We start from the raw sequence: 11,293 nt of genomic DNA on the forward strand, positions 1-11,293 counted from the left end.
CTAGGTTTTCTCTCTAGACATTCATAGTTTTAGGATTTTAATTTTTACTCGCTCTTTGCATTGGAACACTGAGAAGAGTTATTACCTCATCAAGACTCCGTCATTCTAATTTGTTTTCTTTACTGGGTACTATTCTTCCATGTCCTTTGCTTTGTTTAATTTCACCATTGGGATACTTTTATGCTTATTTAATACAAAGATTACTTTTATTTTCTAATTAATCAATTTAAATTCTATTTATCATGTCTTCTTTTAATTCCCTTTCATATGTTATGGATTTATTATTTACAATGGGCGAGTAGTTCCCTCACTTGATGGGAAATTAATTGAAAGGAACTCTTGAGTTGGAAGGATTGAAAGAGAAATTTAATTGGGTTAACTGTTGGATTGCTCTCTAGTCACCAACATCAATCCCTTTGAACTAAGTGGGTTGCAACTCGTGAATAGACGTAGTATTCCAACTTGTTTGACTTTCCTTTACCTAGTAAAGGATAACTAAACAGAACAACCATTAATTATCAATTAATCTTGAAAGCATTCTAACAATAATAGAGATTCCAACTAATCAACTCCCAGTCAAGGCTTTTATTTATATTATTTAATTTCATTAATTTGAATTTCCTGTTTACTCAACTCATTTCCTTGAAAATTTCTGGTTAATAATTTCAGCAAATTTTTTTTATTTGCAGATGTAAATGCACGAAATGCACTGATAAAGAGAAGAGTTATTGAATAGGAAAAACTAAAAATAAAGAGAAGAACGATCATAAAATGGTGGGTTGTCTCCCACCTAGCACTTTGCTTTAACGTCCGTAAGTTGGACGCTTCACTAGCTCAATCTTCTGCTATGTGGGGATCTTCCAAGAGGAAGATCTCAAGTTCCTTGTTTCTCTGCATCCTCTCGCCATGGAATAGCTTCAGGCTTTGTCCATTAACTTTAATAAGTTCAGAGCTTGAAGGATGGCTTAGATGATAAACTCCGTACGGTTCGGCCTTCTCCACTCTGTATGGACCTTCCCATCTTGATCTCAACTTGCCTGGCATGAGCCGCAGTCGAGATTTGTAAAGGAGGACTAAATCCCCAGGTTGGAACTCTTTCTTCTTGATATTCTGATCATGCACAACCTTCATTTTCTCCTTGTATATTCTTGAATTCTCATAAGCTTCTAGGCGAAGGCATTCCAGTTCCTGCAGTTGCAACTTCCTTTCAGCTTCGGCTTTCTCCATTCCCATGTTGCACTCCTTGACTGCCCAAAAGGCTTTGTGCTCCACTTTAACTGGTAGATGGCAAGCTTTTCCATAAACTAAGCGAAAAGGACTCATCCCAATGGGTGTCTTGTATGCTGTTCTATATGCCCAGAGAGCATCTTGTAGCCTGGTGCTCCAGTCTTTTCTATGAGGTTTGACTATCTTCTGCAAGATACGCTTTATCTCTCTGTCTGACACCTCGGCTTGCCCATTGGTCTAAGGGTGGTATGCTGTTGCATCCTTATAAATTATCCCATGTTTCGTCATTAATCCTGTTAGTCTCCTGTTACAAAAATGGGTGCCTTGATCGCTCACGATTGCGCGTGGTGATCCAAAGCGACAAATAATGTGGTTTCTCACAAAGGAAACAACAGTGTTAACATCATCAGTGCGGGTAGGAATTGCTTCCACCCATTTGGAAACATAATCCACAGCTAACAATATATAAAAATATCCATTAGAATTTGGAAATGGACCCATGAAGTTAATGCCCCAAACATAAAAAATTTCACAGAAAAGCATAATTTGTTGAGGCATCTCATCCCTGCTGGATGTATTACCAAATCTTTGGCATGGGAGACAAGATTTACAAAACTCAGCAGCGTCTCTAAAAAGACTAGGCCACCAGAATCCACAGTCTAGGATCTTCCTAGCTGTTCTTTGAGGGCTAAAGTGTCCTCCACTCTCGGATGAGTGACAGGCCTCTAAAATGGACTGGAATTCTGATTGAGGCACACAACGTCTAATTACCTGGTCAGCGCCACATCTCCATAAATATGGGTCATCCCATATATAATATTTAGACTCGCTTTTTAGCTTGTCTCTTTGATGCTTAAAAAAGTTTGGGGGAAATGTGCGGCTAACTAGATAATTAGCTACAGGTGCGTACCAGGGGGCTACCTCAGATACTGCTTGCAGGTTATCAAAAGGAAAATTATCATCTATAGGAGTAGAATCATCCTTAATATGCTCAAGGCGACTCAAGTGGTCTGCCACTAAATTCTGGTTACCACTCCTATCCTTAATTTCTAAATCAAATTCTTGTAATAGCAGTATCCAACGTATAAGCCTTGGTTTGGAATCCTTTTTAGCTAATAGATACTTTAAAGCTGCATGGTCCGAATACACTACTACTTTAGAGCTGTAAATAAGCTCAGAATTTATCTAGAGCAAAAACAATAGCAAGAAGCTCTTTCTCAGTAGTAGTATAATTGGACTGGGCAGTATCTAAAGTCTTAGACGCATAAGCAATAACAAAAGGATCTTTACCTTCACACTGAGCTAGCGCTGCTCCTACTGCATGGTTGGAAGCATCGCACATGATTTCAAACGGCTGGCTCCAGTCTGGTCCTCTCACAATTGGAGCTTGAGTCAGAGCGGTCTTCAGTTTATCAAAAGCGTCTTTACAATCCTCACTGAACTCGAACTCTATATCCTTCTGTAGTAATTTGGATAAGGGAAGTGCTACCTTGCTAAAGTCCTTAATAAATCTCCTGTAAAAACCTGCTTGTCCAAGGAATGAACGGACTTCCCTCACAGAAGAGGGGTAAGGTAAACTAGAAATAACATTCGCCTTTGCTGGGTCTATAGAAATGCCAGTATTAGATACCACATGTCCTAATACAATCCCTTGTTTTACCATAAAGTGACATTTTTCAAAATTTAATACAAGGTTTGTATTGACACATCTATCCAATACTCTAGATAATCCAGCTAAGCAAAGGCTAAAAGAATCACCATAAACGCTAAAATCATCCATGAAAACTTCCATAGAGTCCTCAATAAGATCAGAGAAAAGACTCATCATACACATTTGGAAAGTAGTTGGTGCATTGCACAAGCCAAAGGGCATTCTTTTGTAAGCATAGGTCCCAAAAGGACATGTAAAAGTAGTATTTTCTTGATCCTCAGGAGCTATATGAATCTGGAAATAACCTGTGTAACCATCTAAAAAGCAATAATGTGATTTACCTGACAGGCAATCCAGCATTTGATCAATAAATGGAAGTGGGTAGTGATCCTTATGGGTGGGTTGGTTGAGACGCCTGTAATCAATGCAGACTCTCCAAGCATTCTGAACTCTAGTTGCTATGAGCTCTCCATGCTCATTCTTCACTGTAGTGACTCCAGACTTCTTGGACACCACTTGTACTGGGCTGACCCATTCACTATCTGAAATGGGATAGATGATCCCTGCTTCCAATAGTCTGGTCACTTCCTTTTCGACAACTTCCAAGATAGTGGGATTCAATCTTCTTTGGGGTTGGCGGACAGGTCTTGCTCCCTCTTCTAGAAAAATTCTGTGCTCACATACTTGAGGGTTGATTCCTACTATGTCTGCCAAACTCCACCCAATTGCCTTCTTATGCCTCCTTAGCACATCAAGTAACTGCTCTTCTTGTTGAGAAGTAAGTTCCCTTGCAATGATAACTGGAAAGCTCTGCTCATCTTCAAGATAAGCATATTTGAGATGCGGAGGGAGGGGTTTCAATTCTAACTTCTGATCATGGGCAGGCTCTGGATTATCTGGAGCTTGTGAAAATGGCGAAGTGCCCTCATTGTCAGTTAAAAAGGTCCCCACACTTGGACCTTATCCAGTGTGCCTCTCTTCAAACTCTTCCTTGTGAACTTCAACTACACTTTCATCTATGACATCACAATGGAAGATAGAATGATCTTCTGGAGGGTTGTTTATGACTCCATTCAGATTGAAAATTACTATGCGGCCATCTATTTCAAAAGAGTATGTTCCTGAAAAAGCATCCAATTTGAATTTTGATGTCTTCAGGAATGGTCTTCCAAGTAGGATTGATGATGGCTTATCTGAGTCATTATGGGGCATCTCCAAAATATAAAAATCAGTGGGAAATGTAAGCCCTTTAATGTTCACTAAAACATCTTCAGCAACTCCAGCCACTGTAATAATGCTTTTATCTGCTAACACAAAATGAGCTGCCGACCTTTTTAAGGGAGGGAGCCTCAAAACATCATATATAGACAAATGAATTATACTAACACATGCTCTTAAATCACACATGCAATCATAAATTACTACACCACCAATAATACAACTAACACTACAAAAAAATCTGATTAAAATGGCACTAATATTATGGCAAGTTTATATAACCGCCACAATTGTTGCTAATTTCAGCGGTTTTATCGTCTGCCATAATGATCATGTTCTTCGCGGCGATTTTCACTGATTGTGGCAGGTTAAAACGCCATTATCATTAAAAAAAAAAGGAAACACATTTAAAGCTGAGGTGGTGTATTTGCATATGAGAATAATCACTATTCAGTCTTGTTGAATGTGAGAGAGTTAGCGAGAGGGATCTGAATATGACGAACCCTAATTTTTGATCTCCCTCGTTATCGGCGTTCATCTTTTGCCGCCGTATACAATGCGGTTGTTGCTGCCTTCGAAGGAGCGCTCTTCTTTGATTAGGTTTTCTAGCTTCGATTTGAGGGTTTGTTGCGCCGCCCTCATCTCCTCGTCCACCACAAGCAACACCATCATTGCTGTCTTCGATGGAGCTTCTACTATCTGGTGTTGTGCATCTTAGTTGATCCTGAATTTTCTTAATTCTAATTTGGTTAAGCTTTTACAGAGTCTTTATTTTCTTTCCCCTTCAATGATGGTCCTGCTTGGTTGAATCTGATTTTTGTGAAGCTTTCGTCTCTATAGCTCTCTAAGTATAATTCTCTTGGTTGATTTTCTTTTTCCTTTTAGGTATAATCTGAGATCGCACATCGGAGGGAGAGGGAAAGGGGAATGAGAGTGAGTTGATCTGAAACCCTAAAGCTTGTCGCCGCCATGGTCACCAGCATTCATCTCATTTCTCCCGCTTCCATCAACCTTCTGCACTCGAGTGAAGGCGCCTCCTCTATTGACGTGTTTCCAAATCTGGTCACTATGCCATAGCTTATGAGATTGAGCCAAGCACCTCTTCCATTAATGTGTCTCCTCCGCCAGCAGCACCGGTACGTTCTCACTTCCGCATTCTCTTTTTCTTCGATCCACTCAACATTGCTTGTAGTGTGTTTCTGTTCATTCTCAATTGCTTGTTTTCTAGTAGTATTGTTATGCTTGCCATGTGGTTGATGAATTTCCTAAGAGAGATAGAAAAGAGTGGAACTTATTTTCTGATATAGATAGATGATTCTTTGGTGCTTATTATTATAACTACTGCATGTTCATCATTGTGCATTTTTTAAATTCAAAACTAGCTTAGCTCCCAATTTAAATCCAACAAGGACATGCCTTCTTTGTTTTCTTTTTTCATCAATGTCATGACTTGAATGCTCACATTTTATGGTGGGAAAATCAAACTACATTTACTGCATTTTAGTTTGCAGTTGACTTGTTTATATGCTAAGTTGTCTAAAGAAAGATATACTCTGCCTAGTAAATTGAATACCTAATTGTTTAAAGAATCTTCTTGTTGTTTATTTTGTTAATTATCTTGTAAAAAGGATTGAATGAAAAGTACTTGTTTAAATCCCATGTATTAGACGAGGGTGGCCAAGGAGTACTTCATCTTGCGGCTGCTCTTGGCTATGATTGGGCCTTACAACCCACAATGATTTCTGGTGTAAATATGAACTTTTGCATTGTAAATGGATGGACTGCTCTTCATTGGGCTGCATTCTGTGGCAGGTGAGAACTTTATTACTTTTAGAATGAAATGCATTTGATCAAAGTAGAATTTGAAGCTCAGAACTTGACGGAGGAAGAGAGGAAAGGGTACAAAGAAGTGACATGGGACGATAACGAAGTGTGTGGATTCTACATGGTGCGGTTTAATCTTTTTTCTTCCTTTTGTTGCAGGGATTGGCACAAACATGTTTCTTATTGGCACTTTAATATTGATTTTTGTGTTCAAAATTCCAGAAGCTTTGAATTTAATTCAGCTATCAAATTTAATTTTATTAAGAAAATTGCTTACCCTGTATCTGATTTCTACTGCTGTTCTCATTCACTCAGAGTTTATTAGTGTTTTCATATGTGATGTTGATATCTTTATTCTTTTTGGTAGGGTTCTTCCTTGTAGAAATCTCCAATGTGTAGCATATAGGCTATACTTGAAACTCCTCAAATGACATGCTTTTGAACTTAAATCTCAGATAAAAAGGTCTCATTATCAAAAGTAAGCTTCAGTCTATATAACATTTATCTCTTTCAGAAAATCAGTTAGTATAGCCAATGTATACATGCCAATTAGATTTCTTTACTTTTAAAGTCTTTTGGCCGTTCCTTATAAAGATTGAAAGTTTAGATATGAACTATTAATAATAATGTGTTGGTAATGTCCAGTTAATATAAATGTTCTTTTCTGTTTTAATTTTTGTTCATGGAAATAGTATATACCCATGATTAGCTTTATCTGTAGGCAGTGTGCAGTTGTAGAATGTAGGACATTCTTGAGAATTCTACACTAGGAATCTTATATCGAATAGTATATACCTTTTTACTTTCTTCAAAGTAAACAAGTAGGTGTTTGAAGAGTTTTACAATAGACTTAGAAATCCTAAAGTTAAAAAAATGGGTACCAAATAAGTTCCTAGGAAAATCTGTGATGAATTTATAAGTCCATGAAAAAAAAGGTAAGCCCTTCAAAACTTGTAACTCTGGACTAATGTCTATAGCAAAATTCTTCGTGACATACTTGTCTTGTCTTATTACTCCTTTTGTTCTTTTTAATCTCATTGATATATAAATGTTTAATTGGGAAAAAGAGACTTTCTTATTACGCGTAAGTGCTCTTTTGAGCCTAGAGGCATGTCTTGTCCTTGGTGTGCTGACTGATGCTGAATCTTACTAGACTTTGTTCACCACCAAAAGAAAAAGAAAAGAATGCCGGTTTGGCAATTATAGCTTGAGCTGAATTGTTTCGGTAATAATGATTTGTGCCCATAACTAAGTGAAACTTAATGTTTGCTTTATTACCTGATGTAAAATGAAATAACGGGTACCTTTGGTTTGTTCTACTTTTACCTTTTTTCTCGTTATGTGTTTTAGGTACAGGCTCTTCTATCTGATAAAGAAGAATTTGAGAAAGACTTGAAAAGATTAAATGATAAGCTTACTTCAGCCTCTCTGACTATAATGCTAAAGGTGAGCTGTTGAAAAAGAAAACAAAAATGGCTCAGGAAGCAACAGCAGGTAATATTCATTGATCTGTATATTTCCCTTATCTGTCCCCACTGTTCTGTAATATAGGACTTGAAAAATACAGAAATAACCAAATTATGTGTAATCTAGAGAATTTAGTCTTGGGGGGTCACTTTCACTGTGCACTTTCTCAGGTGAAGATTGCTCTCTATCCAAAGAAGCTAATAATTTGAAGATCAAACTTGGGCATGAAGAGATTATTATATCTCACGGAACCAGCCCTTTTAATTTCTTTCTCCCTGGTCTCATTTCTAAGCTTCTATTTAATATTATAATATAATATAGTAATATGTCACATGGAACTACCTCTTCTGCCAGTGGTATTAGTCCATAGTGATTTTGTGTAATATTTATATATGAATGAATACAGATTTAATTTGGTATTTCCTTTGTTGTATCTCTGATCTGAATGCTGTGGACACAAACACAAACTAATGTTTGCTTCCTTATATATCTTGATATGAATTCTCATTAATAACTTTAGACGCACACACAGACATCACATATATATAGCTATAACTTTAGAAGAATTCAGATCAATAACACATACATGTCTTAATTTTATGCATCTATCTTGATTATTAGAAGAATTATAATAGATGATATGCATGATTCAAGATTCATCAAGGTAAACAATAATGTGTGTATGTGATCAATTTGTACTACAAAGTCACTTGGATTGCTTTAGTAGTATTGAAGGATTTGCATTATATGTGTGAGGTAGTATGGTCTTGATGAGTTTAAATTCCATTGTAGGTCTGATATTTTAGGTCTCTCTCAGGATAAAATATTTTGTTATCATAAAGGTATAATACCTTCATTCTTCAGATTTTGATAAAATATTTTGTTATCATAAAGGTATAATACCTTCATTCTTCAGATTTTTCTTTGTAGGTCAACTTTTAGATCAAATGTTGCTAGCAATTTATACTTTTAACCTCTTAGAATTGTTACTTCTTATACAGAATGCACTAGATGGTTCATTTTTTTTGCTTTATGCTTGTGCTCACAATCCTACTGGAGTAGATCCTTCAGAAGAACAATGGCAAGAGATCTCGTCCCTCATCAAGGTAAATTGGAAAACGGTTTATAATGGTATAACATTGCGGGCTTTAATTGTTTATAATGGTATATAACATTATAAAATATATATCTTTAATTAATTATCTACTTATTACTTGTCTACTTTGTGTTTAAGTATTAGCATTAAGGTTATATGAATATGAGTTCTTTTAATTTTGCCAATTTACTTCTACCATGTAATCTTCTTAGCCACCCTATATTAGTCCAATGAAAACTTTCTTAGCTTCTTGCTATGGTCGTATATATGGCTTTAATTTGTGCCTCTCATCGTTCTTATTATTATTCCCAAGGAAAAATGAGTTATTGTATTAGGAGAAGTTATATATAGAAATCTATATAATGCATTTTAATTAATTTTACTTTTTCTTAATGCTACTCGTGATAAAATGATCATAAGAGATAAGATAAAACGTGGATTATATAACAAATGAGAGTTTACACTCCATTTTATAATGTGATCTTTTGTTTATAATATGTTAGTTTAATTATATCAATTTAGCAGGTTTCAGAAAAAGTTGTATTAAGTACAATAGATATTGAAGTATGCTTATACTATAAATTAGATGAATGAATCTTCTAAATAATTTTTAAATTTGGTACTTTCAACTCTTGAGTGGAAGATGAATCCACCAACATGCCTCTCTTTCATTGATTACATCACAAGAAGACTTAAAATGTTTTCAGTTCCTCAACACATGTCAATCTCTTCTTCTTTCTCTCTTATTAGGTAATAATTAATCTCTTTCTTTAACTTCTATATATACACTTCTTCAACTTTGGTTATTTATTTATTAATTTATTTATTTATTTATTTATTTTTAATGCAGATTCTAAGTTTATTGGTTATTGTGATTCTAGATCATTATCTTCCTAAGAGGTTCATTGCTAATTTGATTGTACTTATTTATTATATTTTTAATGATAATATGTATGTACATATTTACTTATTTGAACCTGTTCCATCATTGGCTTCTGACATCTATTTGTTGCTGTTTCTGTGTTTTAACTTTTAAGTCTCTAGCAGAGATCAATTTACATTTGACAGAGGCACAGAATACTGGAGGTACTTCTTAACTGTGAATGATATGATGTTAATATTGTTCTTTGATGCTGAAAGGATTTACTATTTGTCATGTGTTTCGTCCGAACAGAATCAAATGGCATCTTATTCCCAAAATCTAATCTGAGAAATTCTCCTTGTGGCAATGGCACCAATTTCCATACTTCTTTAGTTGCCTTGCTTTGCATGTTTAGAAACTTCCATTCTGATGTTTATTGGGGGGGCCATTTTTTTAGTGGTACTGTTAATCAACTTTTCATTTGTGCACTCAAGAAATTGTTGGCTGTTGTTAGTTCTTTGCTTTTAAACTCACATTTTTTGTGTGTAATTTGTGTGTATGCATTCTTTTATTTATGGGTTCACTTGGTTCTTATTTATCTATGAATCTTGCTTTCCTTATTCCTAGGAGTTTGTTTTTCTTTGGGAAAGGGCATGTACCGTGTGCTTTATATTCCTGAAGATGAAGTTGTTCTCTTAAATTCTAGGGAGAAGGCGCCTTACATGATCTGTGTTGAAGTATTAAGATGTGACATGATAAGGTATTACTTCAATAGTAACCCCATAAGTTTTAAAGAATATAGAAGTTCATAAAATGAGAAACATTTCTGATATATTCCCTTCACTACAAAACCTTTATCATAGCAATTCCAAGGACACGTCCAGTCCTCATAAATTTTCCATTTTGTTGTTATTTTCTGAAGTCATTGACCATTTTGTTGTGACAATAATATACTTGTTGATTTGTAGGTTAGGGACTTAAGCTCTCATCTGAATACTCTAGCAAAGTCAGAAACAGAGGGTGTCCAAGGAGCTGCTGCGGTTTTTAATCAAGCCCCGCTTTATAAACATAAACACAAATATGAAGGCTATGCTATAGACTGGAGTCTTCTTGTTCCCGGAGCCAGAAGGCTTGTATCTGGTAATATTTGGTTATTTCTTTTTCTCTGTTTAGCTACATTTTATAAACATGGAATATTGACTTTAAAAATGCTAAGAAACGAATGAAAATTGAAATTGCATGCATAAGTGGAAGGGAAAGATCAACTGCTGTGTAATGCTTTTTTACTGCACAATCCTGACAAATAATATTATTATTATCTTGGTTTATGTGTTTCTTTTTCCATTGGCTTTACTATTTCTCTTTAATATTTTGTTTATTATGTTTTCAAATTATATTTTAGTTGTAGGAATTGAATCAAGAGAGTGAGATTTCATCGCCAAAATAGTTAGAAAGTAGGTCTTCTGGAGAAAGCAATAGAGCAGCATGAAATATGGAGATTTTATGTATTAAGAGTTACATGTTATGACATTTATAGTTGAAAAATTATGTTATGTTTGATACTTTGTATAGGAGTTATTACTTTTGATTTCTAATACTAAAAAATCGTATATTATGTTTAATACTTTATTTCTGAGTTATATATATTTTGTTTATGGATTATGATTTCTAATAATAAAAATTATTTGTTTAACACGATAAAAACGAGGGTAAAAATTGCATTTTTAAACGATAAAAAAGTGTCACTGTTAGGGTTAAAACGGCGGTTTAAAAATGACATTTTAACCAATCAAAAGCTACTCTGTAAGGGTAAAAACGGCGGTTCAAAAATGCCATTTTAACCAACTTAAATGCCGCTATTAGGGTAAAAACGGCGGTTCAAAAATGTCATTTTAACCAACTAAAATGCCATTATGTGAGGGTAATAATGGCGGTTTAAACTGCCATT

At 35.2% G+C, this 11,293-nt stretch overlaps 1 long non-coding RNA gene across 20 annotated transcripts; it reads left to right on the forward strand.

The window, feature by feature from the left end:
• Window positions 1–4,395: 4,395 nt before the first annotated feature.
• On the forward strand, window positions 4,396–10,974 carry LOC112750399 (uncharacterized). 20 transcript variants are annotated; one of them, XR_003175716.2, is made up of 11 exons: window positions 4,396–4,798; window positions 4,982–5,232; window positions 5,909–6,044; window positions 6,288–6,398; window positions 7,271–8,493; window positions 9,121–9,233; window positions 9,334–9,383; window positions 9,521–9,569; window positions 9,973–10,105; window positions 10,314–10,485; window positions 10,748–10,974. It is a non-coding gene; the product is annotated as an uncharacterized lncRNA (long non-coding RNA). The 20 variants fall into 20 exon arrangements; XR_011872086.1 differs by having other exon boundaries at window positions 7,271–8,281; window positions 8,389–8,493; window positions 9,121–9,383; XR_011872083.1 differs by having other exon boundaries at window positions 7,271–8,229; window positions 8,389–8,493; window positions 9,121–9,383.
• The last annotated feature ends 319 nt before the right edge of the window (window positions 10,975–11,293 follow it).

The sequence above is a fragment of the Arachis hypogaea genome, chromosome 15 (genome assembly GCF_003086295.3).
Source record: "Arachis hypogaea cultivar Tifrunner chromosome 15, arahy.Tifrunner.gnm2.J5K5, whole genome shotgun sequence".
Classification (NCBI taxonomy): Eukaryota; Viridiplantae; Streptophyta; class Magnoliopsida; order Fabales; family Fabaceae; genus Arachis; species Arachis hypogaea.